Source organism: Schistocerca piceifrons, chromosome 2 (genome assembly GCF_021461385.2).
Source record: "Schistocerca piceifrons isolate TAMUIC-IGC-003096 chromosome 2, iqSchPice1.1, whole genome shotgun sequence".
NCBI lineage: Eukaryota > Metazoa > Arthropoda > Insecta > Orthoptera > Acrididae > Schistocerca > Schistocerca piceifrons.
The window spans coordinates 117,572,199-117,590,552 of record NC_060139.1 but is presented as its reverse complement, the minus strand read 5'-3'; positions in this window follow the sequence as shown (position 1 = coordinate 117,590,552).

Genomic DNA, 18,354 nt, shown 5'->3' with positions numbered 1-18,354 from the left:
TTCGAGATTTATATCCGTTACATTTCCTTCGGAGTATGCTAATGAAATGTCTCAATTTTAGCAATGCATTGATTTGCAGCAGGATTTTGGAACATATGCTCTGTTCCAGTATTATGAAATACCTAGAAGAAAACGATATATTGGCAAACAATCAACGTAGATTCAAAAAATGTTCTCATTCACATTAAGTAATAAGTTCTGTCGACAGAAATTTTTTCACACCGCTTCTCACATGAAGCTTCTAATCAAACTGGATGCATACTGAATATCTTCTCAGTTGTGGAACTGGATTCAGGATTTCTTGTCGGAAAGGTCCCAGTTCGTATAAATCGGAGGGAAGTCATCTAGTGAAACTGTAGTGATATATGGACTTGTCCAAAGCCCTCTGTTGTTTCTCGATTTAGGAGACGTCTCTAAACTGTTTGCAGATGATGCCGTCGTTTACTGTCTAGTAAAGTTATCAGAAGATCAAAACGAATTACAAAATGTGATAGACAAGATATCTGCATGGCGCTAAAAGTGGCAATTGGCCGTAAACAATAAAAAGTGTGAGGTCTTCCAGTTGAGAACGAAAAAGATTCCTTTGAATTTCCGTTAGAGGGTACGATAAACAATACGAATTTAAAGATAACAGATCAAGTAAATTCCTAGGGATTACAATTACGAACAAGTGAAATCGGAACCACCACAGGGAAAATTTTGTTGGAAAGGTAAAGCAAAGACTGTATTTTACTGGCAGCTCACTTAGAAGATGCAACAGGTCTCCTAGACAGGCTGCCTGCACTACGCTTGTCCGTTCTTTTCTAAAGCATTGCTGCGCGGCGTGAGACCCGCATCAGATAGGATTGACGGGGGACACTGGAAAAGTTCAAAGAATGATAGTTCCTTCTGTATAATCGCAAAATAGGTGAGAGAATGTCGCAGATATGATAATCGAGTTGGAGTGGCAATCACTAAAAGAGATGATTTTCATTGCGGCGAGATTCTCAGGAAAATTCAGCTACCAACTTTCTCTTCCACGAACCAAAATATTTCGGTGGCTTCCATCAACCCAGAGATAAATGAGAATCGTAATAAAGTAAAAGAAATAAGAGCTTTCACGGAAAAATTTAGTTGTTCATTTTTCCCATGTACTACTCTGGAATGGAACGATTTAAGAATAGTCTGGAAATGGTTCTATGAACGTTCTGTCAATCATCAAAGTGTGAACTGTAGTGTAATCATGCAGATGTGTTATCTTTCGGTCGTCGACGTGAGAGTGCTATGTCTTTACGTCTATGGAAAAATGGAAAAAGAATCTTTCATTCTTTCTTTCTTTCGCTGACGCCATAGTCCCACAGCGATCGCAGGGTCGGCGTCGTTACAACGGATTTGGCAAGGTGAGTTTTAGGGGTGGCCGGATGCCCTTCCTGCCACCACCCCGTACCCCCTGGGATGGAATCAGTGTACCCCAGCTGTCTGCGCCTAGTGTAAATCGTGTAATAGTGCGAACGTGTTTCAAATATCTGCGACGCGTGTAACTGTGATGGAACGTGGGGACCAGCCCGGTATCCACCTAGCGGGATGTGGAAAACCGCCTAAAAACCACATCCAGGGTGGCCGGCACACCGGCCCTCGTCGTGAATCCGCCGGGCGGATTCGATCCGGGGCCGGCGCGCCTACCCGAGTCCAGGAAGCAGCGCGTTAGCACTCTCAGCTACCCTGGCGGGTGTCTGTGGAGAAAGGATATTATTGCAAAATTGTAAGGCCACGATCCTTAAAAGTTCCGAATTACTAAAAAATCAACTGCTATGCCACCAACATTCGAAATGCGCTTCTGTCTCATAGCAGAGTGTGGCAATGAGGCATTCGATACCGTTGAATGTTACTGATGCTTGTACGCAATATCAGTGTGACTGACACGCACAAACTTGAAAAGACGGAACATCAACATCAGCGTAGCAGAAGCCCATTACTAATGTCTAGCGTCAGTTAACATGCAAGACAGTAATGTGTAATGGGTTGCCGAAGTGTCAGAATGCAGGCGCACAACTGTAACGCGAAAGCTTATTATAGCAGAAGCTGTCGATTAGCAAGCGAGTAGTAATAGTAGCAGTAGTTTATTTGTCCATGGATCATCTTTTACAATGACACTATACACATGTTTATGCAGAAAAACAGAAAAACTGAGGTGACAAATGACTTTGTTCACGAAGATGGGTACTGATAACCAACATCAATAGCTCATTACCTTACACATAAAATCAAATTATACAAAAAGTTATGCTTGTATGAGATTTAAAGCAGTTTTATATAAAGTGGAAATATCAATTTGAAGAGAACTAGCACTAGTACATCACACGAGAAAGTCAGTCTTCCTTTAAAACACTCCTTCATTTCTGTATTCTCAACACTTAGCTAGGCCTTCCTTTCTGCTCTCCTCAGTGTGATGGTTTCTTCACAGTGCACAAAACAGAAAAAACAGCAGAAAATATTCTCACACAGAAACAAAACAGATGATATGTAGTTACTTACGTTGATTTATGTACTTCGTAATTTTGCTATGAAAGTTTAATACCTAGCATCTGTATACGTCTTTTAATTTAATATTGTATGGACACAGTGATCTTAAATGACATTTTAATTTATTTCTGAATACTGATGTTCTCTCTATGGTTTTTTATGCTGATTGGGAATTTGTGATGGAAAAGAGACCAGGTTCTACCTAATCATGTCAGTTAGTTGTATGTGATAACCATTTCTACATTTGTATCATAATTCTTTATGTTACTTGTCAACAAAGGTGCACAATTCATTTTTGTGTGCCGACCGTTTCAAATACATATAGTGTAAGGAACAGTCAGTATATTTCATTTTCTAAATGAATTTTTGTAGATTTGTCGTAATGGCAATCACTGCTTTCTTGTGTAGTTTCACCAATCTTTAACAATGTGTATCTGCAGCGTATCCCCACATTGGAATGAAATGTGATAGTTATAGACACAAAAAAGCCAGAAAATAGAATGCTGGAGTTAGGAATACGTAGAACTGGAAAATTTTCTTACACGTTATTTCTAGGAATATGAATGACTTTATTGAACATGTTAGATCATAACATGTGAAGTGACTGAACGATAGGTGGAATAAATTTGGTTATTCCTTAATAATTCTTTGGGGCTGTTATAATGTGGAAACATTGTGATGAATTGAGGGTTAAAACATGTGTAGCTTTTTTACTTTACCGTGTACTTTCTGAGGGAGTACCTATTTATCAATACAACAATTTACACTCGAAAAATGAGGAAATCAAAAGGGTTTCAAATAAGGAATCATGTAGGAAAATTTTTGAACAATTAAAAATTCATGACACTTCCACGGTTACATAAATTTGTAAATTTTCTGCAATCGCACAAGGAATGTTCAGCTTTAAACAGTTCAAGTCATAGTTACGAAACTACAAATAGGTACTTACAGAGTAGGCATTAATGCCTTGCATCAGAAAAGTGTGCTGCAAAAACAAGAAACACTTGTCAGTACATAGCCTGAGGAAATGAAGAGAAATTCTATTTATTTACGAAATAACTAAAAAAAATAAAGGTCTACCAATTTAAGGCGTGTGTGTTCTATTTACTATGCAAATCGCTCCAGTTTCCCACAGATATTGGCGCGCAAGACGAATACGACGTACACCAAAAGGAGCATCTACGTGTACCATTGTATCTACACTTTGCGACCCACTCTGAAGTGCATGGCAAAGGGCATTTCCTCTTTTACTACTTATTAGAGCTTTTTCCCGCCCCATTCGCACATGGATCGCGGGAAGAATGACTGCATAAATGAGTCCGTGCATAATCTACGATTGGTCGCGTGAGAATTTTTTAAGCAATCTTGTTTGCAGACTCATTGCTTTTTCGCAGTATCCTACCAATGAACCGAAGTCTACCATCTGCTTCACCTACCACTGAGCCTATCATGTCATTACTTTACGCACACCGAGAAGTGGCATGCGGAGTATAGATTTAGATGTAAATATCTCTACAAACTGTTACACCCTGGTATTTTTAGGAGTGGGCTGATTCCAACTATGACTCAGCGATGTTTTTGTTAGCTTTGTGAAATATACAATTTTACCTTTCTAAAGATTTAAAGCAAGCTGCCAATGTTTGCACTAGTTTGAAATGTTATCAAGAGCGACTGTATATCTGCGTAACATTTTAGATAATGATTCATTATACATAACTGCGACAGCTGCAAAAAAATCTAAGGTTACTATTAACGTTGTCTGTCAGGTCTTTAATATACGTGAGCAGCAAGGGACTCAACGCATTGTCCTGGGGCATGCCTGAAGTTACTTCTACATCTGTCATCCAAGGTAACACGCTAAGCCCTTCCGACCAAGAAATCCTCAAGCCATTCAAAAATTTTGTTCGATACCTCATATGATCATACTTTCGTTAATAATCATTGGTATAATACAGAGTCAAATGCGTTTCGGAAGACAAGACATACTGTGTCGGCTTGATCCATGCTTTCAGGACGTCGTGCAGAAAAAGGAAGAGATAGTTTCGCGTGACCGATACTACGAAATCCACCGTGGTTAGTATGGAGGTGGTTAATCTGTTCGAGGTACCGTATTGCTTTTGAGTTTAGAATATGTTTTAACACTTTGCCGTCCGCACGTTTCGTACAAATTTATTCACTTGGCGCCGGCAGCGCTAATTCGGATTACTTGGCTTGTCGCCGGCCGTTCTTGACATTATCGGGAGATTATAAATTATTACGTTTTACTAATCTCATCGTTAGTTCTCATAAGTTCTCAACCCTGTTCCCCTACTTTCATGCAATTTTGAAGATATACACTCCTGGAAATTGAAATAAGAACACCGTGAATTCATTGTCCCAGGAAGGGGAAACTTTATTGACACATTCCTGGGGTCAGATACATCACATGATCACACTGACAGAACCACAGGCACATAGACACAGGCAACAGAGCATGCACAATGTCGGCACTAGTACAGTGTATATCCACCTTTTGCAGCAATGCAGGCTGCTATTCTCCCATGGAGACGATCGTAGAGATGCTGGATGTAGTCCTGTGGAACGGCTTGCCATGGCATTCCCACCTGGCGCCTCAGTTGGACCAGCGTTCGTGCTGGACGTGCAGACCGTGTGAGGCGACGCTTCATCCAGTCCCAAACATGCTCAATGGGGGACAGATCCGGAGATCTTGCTGGCCAGGGTAGTTGACTTACACCTTCTAGAGCACGTTGGGTGGCACGGGATACATGCGGACGTGCATTGTCCTGTTGGAACAGCAAGTTCCCTTGCCGGTCTAGGAATGGTAGAACGATGGGTTCGATGACGGTTTGGATGTACCGTGCACTATTCAGTGTCCCCTCGACGATCACCAGTGGTGTACGGCCAGTGTAGGAGATCGCTCCCCACACCATGATGCCGGGTGTTGGCCCTGTGTGCCTCGGTCGTATGCAGTCCTGATTGTGGCGCTCACCTGCACGGCGCCAAACACGCATACGACCATCATTGGCACCAAGGCAGAAGCGACTCTCATCGCTGAAGACGACACGTCTCCATTCGTCCCTCCATTCACGCCTGTCGCGACACCACTGGAGGCGGGCTGCACGATGTTGGGGCGTGAGCGGAAGACGGCCTAACGGTGTGCGGGACCGTAGCCCAGCTTCATGGAGACGGTTGCGAATGGTCCTCGCCGATACCCCAGGAGCAACAGTGTCCCTAATTTGCTGGGAAGTGGCGGTGCGGTCCCCTACGGCACTGCGTAGGATCCTACGGTCTTGGCGTGCATCCGTGCGTCGCTGCGGTCCGGTCCCAGGTCGACGAGCACGTGCACATTCCGCCGACCACTGGCGACAACATCGATGTACTGTGGAGACCTCACGCCCCACGTGTTGAGCAATTCGGCGGTACGTCCACCCGGCCTCCCGCATGCCCACTATACGCCCTCGCTCAAAGTCCGTCAACTGCACATACGGTTCACGTCCACGCTGTCGCGGCATGCTACCAGTGTTAAAGACTGCGATGGAGCTCCGTATGCCACGGCAAACTGGCTGACACTGACGGCGGCGGTGCACAAATGCTGCGCAGCTAGCGCCATTCGACGGCCAACACCGCGGTTCCTGGTGTGTCCGCTGTGCCGTGCGTGTGATCATTGCTTGTACAGCCCTCTCGCAGTGTCCGGAGCAAGTATGGTGGGTCTGACACACCGGTGTCAATGTGTTCTTTTTTCCATTTCCAGGAGTGTACATACGTAAATAAATACAAAATTTGTTTGTTTCATCGATTTGTTTATGTGCATTATCTTTGGTACTTAATATTCCTCTTTCATATGATAGGCAGAAAAACAGTCTCCAAGATGTAACACAACACCACGACTGCACATTAAGTTGTTCTTTTTTTGTTTTTGTTACATGCCAGTTTCTTCGTTTTCGTTTATTGGTTTCGGAAATACGTAGACCTGTTAGTTGGTGTTACTTTACGTGACCGGAAAGTCTGTCAACCGGATCATGATGAGACGTAAGCGATGTAGTGGCAACATCCAAGTTTTGCTGCGCGCATTCATCGTAAATAATCTTATCGTCTCTTTCGTCCGCCATGATGAAAGGGCACAAGTACGTATAAAAACAAAAAAACTTGTTGAAGTGTGTAACTTATTGTTACCGGTATCTCAACAAAACACCAACAGAATGCAAAAGATACTAAAGTGCTGTCGCCGGCCACTGCATGATACTATGCTCACGGCACAACTATGGTGTAGTCGGCCATTGAGCGATACCATGCACACGACACCACTGTGGTGTCGCCGGCCACAGCGATACTATGCACACGACACAACTGTGGTGTCGCAGGACGGCAGAGTGTTAAGATTCGAAACAGTTGGATGTCAAAGATAGTAGACGGAATTATTATGGATCATTTCTGGTACCTTCCTTCTAAGTGGATGTTTATTTGTAAAGTCTTCCAATTTCTGGGCACTGTTTTTTGTTGGAGGGACATACGGAGTGATTAAAACTGTGGTGAAATCAGCTGCAAATTCTGCATAGCATCTGATAGGATTCCACTGACCTCTTAAGAGTTGTTCAGTTTTAATAATTTCAGTTATTTCTCAATGCGCTGACACCAACAACTGTATCACTTATTTCTCATGTGATGCGACAACTGAACTGGGACAGCAGTCTTCCATTCTCCTTGGTAAAGAAACATTTGAAATCGGAGTTCAGAATTTCGGATCGTGCGTCATCCATGAGTGTCGAGACATCTGTGGATGACACAGGAGGCGGAATGTTCCCAATACCGTTTACGTAAGCTCAGCGACCGAATATAAAGTCAGTAACCTCTGGAATGCAAGAAATGTGACCCAGTACATATCTAGAGAGCGGCGCGCGCATTAGTCACAGCTAGGAAGCAGCGAATGTCGTCTCAGCTAACATTTGTGGCGTGACTCAACATCGGTTCCGATCTTAAAAAACAGTCGGGTTCCGTCTCAAGCACCAGCTGTCCGCATCTTTCGTCGCCCTATACAGTAAACAAGAACATTAAGCATCCTTATATCAGAAAAACATCTGCTACAGATACTTTTGCGATTACAAGGAGAAGAGGTAATTGTAGAAAAACGCCCGTCCTTCAACAGGTCGGCGTTCGTCTGCCAGTTCAGAACAGTGAAAATATTGCGTTATAGTCCTTGCTCATTCAGTACAGGTCCAAATTTATACCCACAGACAAATGATTGCATCTGAATGTCCTCTACATTCTCCAAGTTGAGAAGAAGTCAGAAGGCATTTGTTATTCCGTTTATTTTTGGCCAAATATTTAGTTTTAGTGACTCTTTTTTATGAGGGATGAGGGAACGTTCAGTATTATGTATTTTTCACGTTGTTGTTTGTAATTTCCGGCACTATTGGTGCACCTTTCCATCGGAAGAACACTTGTGCCCATTAGAATTTCTGATTCTCAAGTTAGTTCAAAATTACTATTTACAGCTCAATTTTAGGGATATTTTCATATTCACATTACGTTTTTTTTTTTTACATTAGAATTTAGCCCCGCTCCATTTGCAAATGCAGAGGAAAACGGAATGATCAGAAGTACAGTAGTACAATGTGGCCTCTGACACGCTCTTTATAGTGCCTTGTGAAGTACGTATGTAGTCTAGACACGCATTAACAAGAAAGTAATTTTCCTTGTATCTGTCGTTCTCTTAGTCGCTGTTACATCCTATTAAATATCCCTTGAGCCTCTCGGCAAATTTTCCCTTGACAAAGGCTCCCTCCGTATTGTAGGTTCTTGTTACATTGTGAAACTCTAGAGTTCTGTACTGTCTGCATTTATATATTTTCCCATATTGTTTTATGTGATATCAAATGTTTGCAGATCACTTGTCGTTGCTCAGATCATCCTGGTCTTGTTTTATTTTCCAGAATTACGAGGGCTGTTCGGAAAGTAAGGAACGATAGGTCGCGAAATGGAAACCACAGTGAAAATCAAAATTGTTTTATTTGCAACAGTTAGATACAACTTCTAGCTACTTATCTTCATAGTCGCCGATCCGACTTAGACGTTTGTCGTAGCGTTGTACCAGCTTTCCAATACCCTCGTTATATTAGGCAGCCGCCAGCGCTTTCCGCCAATCCTCTACGCTGGCCTACAGCTCGCTGCCTGTGCCAAAATGTTGTCGTCATAGCCAGCGTTTCATGTGAGCAGAGATGAAACTCAGAGGGAGACAATTACGGGCTGTATTGTGGGTAATCAAACATTTCCAATTGAAAGCGACGCAGGAGCATCTTCATTGCCCCTGCAGAATGAGGTTGAGAATGGTCTTGAAGAAGAAAACGCACGACAGTTATGTAATGGTGGCTGCATAGCTTCAGGCGAAATTTCTCAATAGGCCCTTGTACTTGGCGGGAGACATTATTGTTCTAGGTATCTTTATGTGCTCCCTGTGTGCTCAGAACTAAAAATAACGAAGTAACGCGATCGACAGGCGAACTAGACACACTGCCCAACACCTGTGCAAAACTTCATCGGATTTTCACTGTGGTTTTGTCCGCCCCCGGTAGCTGAGTGATCAGCGCGACAGAATGTCGATCCTAAGGCCCCGGGTTCGATTTCCGGCTGGGTGTTGTGTTGTCCTAATCATCATCATTTCATCCGCATCGACGCGCCGAAGTGGCGTCAAATCGAAAGACTTACACCAGGCGATCAGTCTACCCGACGGGAGGCCGTAGTCCCACGACATTTATTTTTACTGTGGTTTCCATTTCGCGATCGATCGCTCCTTACTTTCCGAATAACCCTCGTATATAGTAGTCGGAGATTCTCTTACTAAGTTCGTTGTTATCCATCTACATCTACATGACTACTCTGCAATTCACATTTAAGTGCTTGCACACTATCTGGTCAAAAGTATCCGGACACCCAAATGTAGCCTAATTGACCGGTAGATGTTACGAGATACGGACCCGCCAATATAAAAGAAGGCGGGAAATATTATTGTTGTCGGTAGGGAAACAGTATCAGCTTAATGGGTCGGTCAGAAGAGTTAAGTGACTGTTGGTGATATTTGAAGTCGAAACGCGAGGGTACAGCCGCAACTAAACCAGGATCAGGCTGACCTCATATAATGATGGACAGGGACCATCGTTCTTTGCGGAGGGTCGTCGTAAAAAATATCGCATGAAATCAGTGGATGGAATCACTCCAAATTGATGCCAGTAGTCCAGCTAGCACAGTGACTGTGCGATGGTCGAGCAGCTCCCCACAAGACGTGTATTTCTGTAGTCAACACTAAGCGATGCTTGAGGTGGTGTAAAGAGTGAGGGCACCGAACAGTGCATGACTGGAAACAAGTGATGTGAACAGGTGAATCACGCTGTATCTTGTGGCATTCCAACAGAACGGTTTGGACTTGATGAATGTCTGGAGAATGCTAGCTGCCATAACGTATATTGCCACCAATGAAATATAGAGGAGAGAGGAGGACGTTTTACGGATGGGGGTGTTGTTCATGGTTAGGGTGTGGTTCCCTTACTGTGTTTAAGAAAACACTAAATGATAACGATTCAAACACATTTTACAACACTGTGCACTCTGTACAGTAGAGGAACAGTTCGGAGTCAATGATTGCATCAATATGACAATACACCCTCTCATAAAGCAGCGTATGTGGGGCAATGATTTGTACACAATAACATTCCTGAAATGGACTGGCGTACCCAGAGTCCAGGTCTGAAAGGCCGTCGATGGTCGAAGCCAGGACTCCAAATGGCCTAACTGAAGCTAGGACCCACCGCGCTGTATTTCGTCAGGAAGCCGAGCAAGTTCAATAGCGTCAGGGGCGGCAGTGCAGAGTGACACAGCAGTATTCGGAAGTATCCCTTTATTCAGCTAGTTTACAGAAGCGTAACGTCAGCGCGCCACCCGCGCGCTGTTCCACGAGTCCAGCCAGCTCCGCAGCGCCTGGTACACCAACGCTGCTGCTGTTGTCATCAAGGTCGCTCAGCTGGAAGTCAGCCGCGCCCTGCCCGGTCGCCACCTGCCGAGGTATTGCATCCTGCGCCGCGTAGCTGCCTGTGATTCCGGAGGCTTCTACAGTCCCTGGTCCTCACCGCCCTCTGCCCCGTTTGGCCTGCTCTGTCTGACTATGGGATGAACGTGGATGTACTGGTCACCCATGGCCCTCGGCCGCCGATGCTCCCAGGACAGGCCCAGACTCGAACCCGCACCCCCCTAGATGCTGTGCCGCAACTTGCCGCTAGTTGTGCTTGCTGGATGGCAACACCCACCGCCGTCTCTGGCGCTGCTGCAGCACCGCCGTGCCTCCTGCAGTGTACACCTTGCAAGGACTCTGGTACGCCAGGTGAGAAGCGAACGTTGCCCATCCTGGACCTGCTGCAGACCGCTGTCACCCTCCTTCAGGCAGACCGTGCAATCTCCTAGTACCCGGCTGCCGTTCCGTCCTGCCCCGGTGTTGTGTCCCCCGGAGGCAGAATACAGCCCGAAAAGTACACAGAAACAAAGTACAGGTTTACACAGAATATTTACAACATCGCTGCCAGACTGGCCCCTATCACTGTTTCGATACAATTAGTCCGTTCCAAGCACAGGCGGACTGAAACAGCCTTATTTTGAAACAACGATACAGTTTCTGTGTCTGGCTCAAGATCGAATCTGGTCCGGTTATCCGAGACAGGGGCGGAATGAAACACCACTGTTTCGAAACAGTGAACCACAGCCGTTCTGAAACACTGAAACAGTTCCACGTATCGATACACTGTATCGAAAGATAGAAACAGTGGCCAAGTCTAGTGCATACTGATGTAGCCAGCGCGCTTCTGCCCACTGCACTGCTGGCAGCTGCTAAGGGAGGCAACTGTGTACCTCTGATCAATAAATGTTTGTGTATTCTGATAACAATGTCTCATTAGCACCTTCGAACGCCTTGCGGTGGAGCGGTTGTACAATTGTTCGATAGCCTTTGTGAAGCAAGCTGCAAAAATAATGTCCACCTACCTCAGCATAGCGTTCGTTCACCACCCGTTACTCTGCGTTCTATAGTACTATGTAGCCGATGTTAAAAGCAGCGTTGGCGAAAACCATCGTCCATACTTAAACGATTGCAAAGTCCGCGTAACTCAGGTAACAAAATAAACCTGTAAATCTCTAGTGCTAATGGGCAAAAATGGATGCTTCATTCCTTCATTGAAAATGCCCGCTTATCGATACTAATGTTTTTTATTGTCTTATAGTTATGGTGTCAACAAGCCCACATTTACGTCGATAGCACATCCACTACTAGTTCATGCAGCTTGTATCACACGCTAGACAGCTAGAAAAGCATTAAGTCTAACCCGAAATATTACGAGACTAATATAGTCAATACTTTGCTACGAAATGAGTTTCACACTCGGTCCTTTTAAGTGGATTCTTCAAATGAAGATGCTCGCCAAAAATGTTCTGTAAATGCATACTGAACACACCACGCTGAATTCATCACAAAGGCCGACAGTTTCACACGCGGTTTTCTCTACAACAAACTCTCCAAAATCTCCCAAACTTCGCAGAATTGTCCGTAAATACATCTGGTTGCACGGCGATATAAACCGAACGCGAAATAACAGTCACTTCTTCATTTTACAAATAACTTTTTCGGACACGTCTAACATGACCTCCTCGTCCGGCACCTAGTCCACGACTGACTGAATGCCGTTGCTTTCAGGGCATATAACTCATCCCAACGCGTGAGAAAGACTTTACTCTCATTGGTTGATCAAAACGAACAGCCAATGGGATTAATCTTTCATGTACCAAATTTGGAACAAAACAGCTAATATTTAACGTAGTTATTTAGTTTCTTAGGTGAGGTGAATAAGTGATTTTAGTACGCACCACAGTGAGCATTCTCATGATCCGCTTTAGAACAGGCGGGACTTTGACGCATACGGCAAGCCACATGCTAGTCGCCACCGAACGCTACTATACTGCAGGCGTCCAAAACAGCTTGCCATAACGTAACAATCTTACTGCAAAAATCTGCAGTCCTGTAATAGCTGGGATGCTACAGCCTGACAGATCCTTGCCACAGCATTCTGTATGGTGCTATACTTACTACCCTGACCATTTGTCAGGAGATAGTCGAAATAGGTGAATACAATGCGGTAAACTGGAACAGATAATATTTACACAATTAACACGCTGTCAGAATGAAACATTTTTATGTGCTATTAATAAATTTATAGCTCACTAAATACCTAATCTTGACTGTTGTGGCCAAGTGCTGTCAAAACTGAAATCTAACAGACATTTTTTACTTAAGCTGGCTTAGCAGTCTCTGTTAAGATATTCATTTGTAGAGTAGAACCAGAGGTTATCGGTTGTGTACCCAGTGACTTCTCATACCAATACGCCTGCTGCTGACTCATACGAAGCTAACGAATGCAGCGTGCAATTTTCGTTGTCCTCGGAGCCCCTACACAGGGATACACCTCTCGTGATGCTGTACAAAGATTTGGGATTCGTGTAAAAAGATTATATGGTGCTGCTCTACTGTCAGCACGCACCTCTCTGCTGCTGCGTCAAGAGTCGCCCAGCCGACAGCCTGTGGAGTCCAGACATCGTGGATACTTGTCTTACTGCAAGCAAACTCATCTTATGGCTGAAAGTAGTTGCATGGCTGCACAATCATGCAGAGTTGAGCGAACAATGTGTTGGTGCTTGGCTTTGAATTTGTTGTTGTTGTTGTTGTTGTTGTGGTCTTCAGTCCTGAGACTGGTATGATGCAGCTCTCCATGCTACTCTATCCTGTGCAAGCTTCTTCATCTCCCAGTACCTACTGCAACCTACATCCTTCTGAATCTCCTTAGTGTATTCATCTCTTGGTATCCCTCTACGATTTTTACCCTCCACGCTGCACTCCAATGCTAAATTTGTGGTCCCTTGATGCCTCAGAACATGTCCTACTAACCGGTCTCTTCTTTTTGTCAAGTTGTGCAACAAACTCCTCTTCTCCTCAAATATATTCAATACTTCATCATTAGTTATGTGATCTACCCATCTAATCTTCAGCATTCTTCTGTAGCACCACATTTCGAAAGCTTCTATTCTCTACTTGTCCAAACTGTTTATCGTCCATGTTTCACTTCCATACATGGCTACACTCCATACAAATACTTTCAGAAACGACTTCCTGACACTTAAATCTATACTCGATGTTAACAAATTTCTCTTCTTCAGAAACGCTTTCCTGGCCATTGCCAGTCTACATTTTATATCTTTTCTACTTCGACCATCATCAGTTATTTTGCTCCCCAAATAGCAAAACTCCTTTACTACTTTAAGTGTCTCATTTCCTAATCTAATTCCCTCAGCATCACTCGACTTAATTCGACTACATTCCATTATCCTCGTTTTGCTTTTGTTGATGTTCATATTATATCCTCCTTTCAAGACACTGTCCATTCCGTTCAACTGCTCTTCCAAGTCCTTTGCTGTCTCTGACAGAATTACAATGTCATCGGCGAACCTCAAAGTTTTTATTTCATCTCCATGGATTTTAATACCTACTCCGAATTTTTCTTTTGTTTCCTTTACTGCTTGCTCATTATACAGATTGAATAACATTGGGGACAGGCTACAACCCTTTCTCACTCCCTTCCCAACTACTGCTTCCCTTTCGTGCCCCTCGACTCTTATAACTGCCATCTGGTTTCTGTACAAGTTGTAAATAGCCTTTCGCTCCCTGTATTTTACCCCTGCCACCTTTAGAATTTGAAAGAGAGTATTCCAGTCAACATTGTCAAATGTTTTCTCTAAGTCTACAAATGCTGGAAACGTAGGTTTGCCTTTCCTTAATCTACCTTCTAAGATAAGTCGTAGGGTCAGTATTGCTTCACGTGTCCCAACACTTCTACGGAATCCAAACTGATCTTTCCCGAGGTCGGCTTCTACCAGTTTTTCCATTCGTCTGTAAAGAATTCGCGTTAGTATTTTGCAGCTGTGACTTATTAAACTGATACTTCATCCCTCAGAGATACCAATTCTTCTTCTACTGTACTTCTTTCCTCCTTTCTTGTCAATTGGTCCCTTACGCTCTCCCTGAAACTCTGTACAACTTCTGGTTTAGTCAGTTTATCCAGTTCCCATCTCCTTAAATTCCCACCTTTTTGCAGTTTCTTCAGTTTTAATCTACAGTTCATAACCAATAGATTGCGGTCAGAGTCAACATCTGCCCCTGGAAATGTCTTACAATTTAAAACTTGGTTCCTAAATATCTGTCTTACCATTATATAATCTATCTGATACCTTCTAGTATCTCCAGGATTCTTCCATGTATACAACCTTCTTTCATGATTCTTGAACCAAGTGTAACTATGATTTAGTTATGCTCTGTGCAAAACTCTACCAGGCGGCTTCGTCATTCATTTCTTAGCCCCAATCCGTATTCACCTACTTTGTTTCCTTCTCTCCCTTTTCCTACTGTCGAATTCCAGTCACCCATGACTATTAAATTTTCGTCTCCCTTCACTACGTGAATAATTTCTTTTATCTCATCTTACATTTCATCAATTTCTTCATCATCTGCAGAGCTAGTTGGCTTATAAACTTGTACTACTGTAGTAGGCGTGGGCTTCGTGTCTATCTTGGCCACAATAATGCGTTCACTATGCTGTTTGTAGTAGCTTACCCGGACTTCTATTTTTTTTATTCATTATTAAACCTACTCCTGCATTTGTATTTATATCCCTGTATTCATCTGACCAAAAGTCTTGTTCCTCCTGCCACCGAACTTCACTAATTCCCACTATATCTAACTTTAAACTATCCATTTCCCTTTTTAAATTTTCTAACCTACCTGCCCGATTAAGGAATCTGACATTCCACGCTCCGATCCGTAGAACGCCAGTTTTCTTTTTCCTGATAATGACGTCCTCTTGAGATCCGAATGGGGGACGATTTTACCTCCGGAAATGTTTTACCCAAGAGGACGCCATCATCATTTAACCATACAGTAAAGCTGCATGCCCTCAGGAAAAATTGCGGCTGTAGTTTCCCCTTGCTTTCAGCCGTTAGCAGTACCAGCACAGCAAGGCCGTTTTGGTTAGTGTTACAAGGCCAGATAAGTCAATAATCCAGACTGTTGCCCCTGCAAAGGCTGCTGCCCCTCTTCAGGAACCACACGTTTTTCTGGCCTCTCAACAGATTCCCCTCCGTTGTGGTTGCACCTACGCTACGGCCATCTGTATTGCTGAGGCAAGCAAGCCTCCCCACCAACGGCAAGGTCCATGGTTCGTGGGGGGGGGGGGGGGCTTTGAATATGGCCCTCCGCTTTGAATATGGCCCTCCTGAACCTCTCGAATACATATTCGCGTTATGGCCCAGTCATAGATATGATGATATCTAGCTTCCAGCACTTCGTAACCAGCTCTACGTCCTCTTGAGTACAGGCTCTCATCAGTATCTATGTGTGTCTCTTGAATCACTGCCACGTGTACCTTTAATGGTCAAGTCCTCCACCGTCAATACTCCCCAAAATATCTAGGTGTAGCTCTTGACAGAACTTTGTCATACAAGAAACACATAGAAAACACCGCAGCAAAGTGAGATCGTGCAATAACATCATGCAGAAGCTTCACTGGTTCCTCATAGGTGCAAGAGCTACGAAGTACAATATTCTTCCTTAGGACTCGTCCACTCTGCTGCCGAATACTGTGCTCCAGTACGGCTTAATAGCTCATATGTGACAAAAATCGATGTTCAGTAAAACACAGCAACGACGACAATAACAGGTTGCAACTGATCTACCCCTTTTTACTAGTTACCAATTCTAAGTCACATTGCGCCACAAGGGCTTCGAAGACAGAACGCCCTTGAAAGATGAATGTTGTTAATGAAGTAAAGATCCACGCAGTGGACACCAAGTGAGAAAGCTACTCTTATGTTTCTGATCTAGACTGCCATAAAAAATGCGTAGGAACTGTTAATCAGAACTCAGGGAGAAGTTGTAGTCTAATTCACAATCGATTTATTGATCTTAAACATGACAAGACAATAAAATTGTTAAAGAAACATCATACAAAAAATGTTTATTTAACAAAAACCTTACTAAAATGGGATATATGGTGGACAAAGTGATATGCTTGGGATTGACACACGACACTAACCAGAACACTACTCACTCTATCGCACTTCATACACGTGAATCCTGGTTATGGCATCAAACTACGCCACCACCAAGCATCTATATTCTACCACACAAACAATGGTTCGAAAGAACAGGGTGCTGAGAAATAGATATTATAGCCCTACGTCGCAGCAGCGAGTACTTTACCATCCTACTGGCCAAGGCGGCACACCACGATGCGTTCGGCGACTGAAGTCGTGGACGGCGGCAATCTGTTATTAAACGCGCGTTCCAGAAAAATGCAAGTACGTAGTCTCGCATTTGGATAATTTAGAACGCAGGTACTTCCCTAAGAGCCTCTGAAACCCCGATGGATTCCAGTGTGCAGATGGACCCGTTTGCTGGTCTGCCACACCAATTTGACTCTGTGCCACGACTGTGCATGTCAGAATACATCAAATGCTTCGATAGCCGATTCAAGACAAATAATTAAGCTACATGCACGCGTCACTCATTGTGACCGTGATGATATAAGCAGACTTGTACAAGAGTGCATTCTTTCTTTCTCCCCATTCCCTCCTCAGCTCAGTTCCAAAAGCAAGCTTCTCTTTTTTGACTTCCCCCAATTTTGCACAAGCCAATCACGAGCTGGAGCCCAACATTCTAAGCTCGGAGAATGGTCTTTGCACTGTAAACCGATTTGACCAATCAGAGACTTTAAAGTTAATCAGCAGAAAACGGAGAAAAATTCAGCTTCGTGGCCTCTTTCCCACATGTTTGCCATGTCTTTTGTAACACAATACAGGGTGGAAGCACAGCCCTACATAAAGAGCTTGTTATCTCCCCTGTTGCGTCCATTTCAAAGTTTGCAAAGAACGGCCATAAACTCGCATTGACAAAACATGTTTTGAAACAGAGTCTGGACGTCTGGATGGACGCCATTCTCCCAGTCCCACAGACATTTGCAGAACGTTTACATTTCTTTTGGCGGTTTGCTCCCTAACAAGGCCTACAATGCGCTGTCGGCGACTTTTCGACGCTAGGCCGTATACCTGTACATCTGCCCCTTGTCTTGCCAAGCTAATGTGTTTTGCACAATGCCACCGCTGCACGAGGCCGTCTAGAAATGTCTCCTCACCGTTCTCCAGAAAAAACGCGCTTTGTCGCCCAACCAACGCCGTGCTTTTACTGCAGTCGTTTAAGTCGGCACCCTGTTCGTTTGAACACAGGTAAAGCTTACCGTCTGTCTTTCCCTAGAGTACGCAAACAAGACCACAACCTGCTGCCCACCATTTCATCACAATGTATGAAGTCAAATCGCCATAGATCGTATCCCTACACCGAATCAGATGTGAGAGAGCCCTGCAATCTCTCACCCTTTTAAAGGAATATAAAAAATTTAGTCGAAATTCCTCAGCTATTAATCCAGTCTGACGTGCCTGCACTTAAATTGAGCTGATTAAAATCCAGGCAGTCACCTACGATAGTGGCAGAATTGCTGTAAGCAGTAAATTTCTACACGAGCAAGAAGTGGTTTGAAACGTGGAAAAATAATGCCCATGAGGAATATCAGATCCTCATATGGTACGAGAACAGCTGGCATGGAATTAACACAACGTGCTTGGAAAACAATTAACAGGATTCGTACATGCTACAGCATCTGTGCAGTAATCCGCCACCGGTGGGGAAAGGGTTTATCTTCTCAAGGTGACTGTGGCAATGAA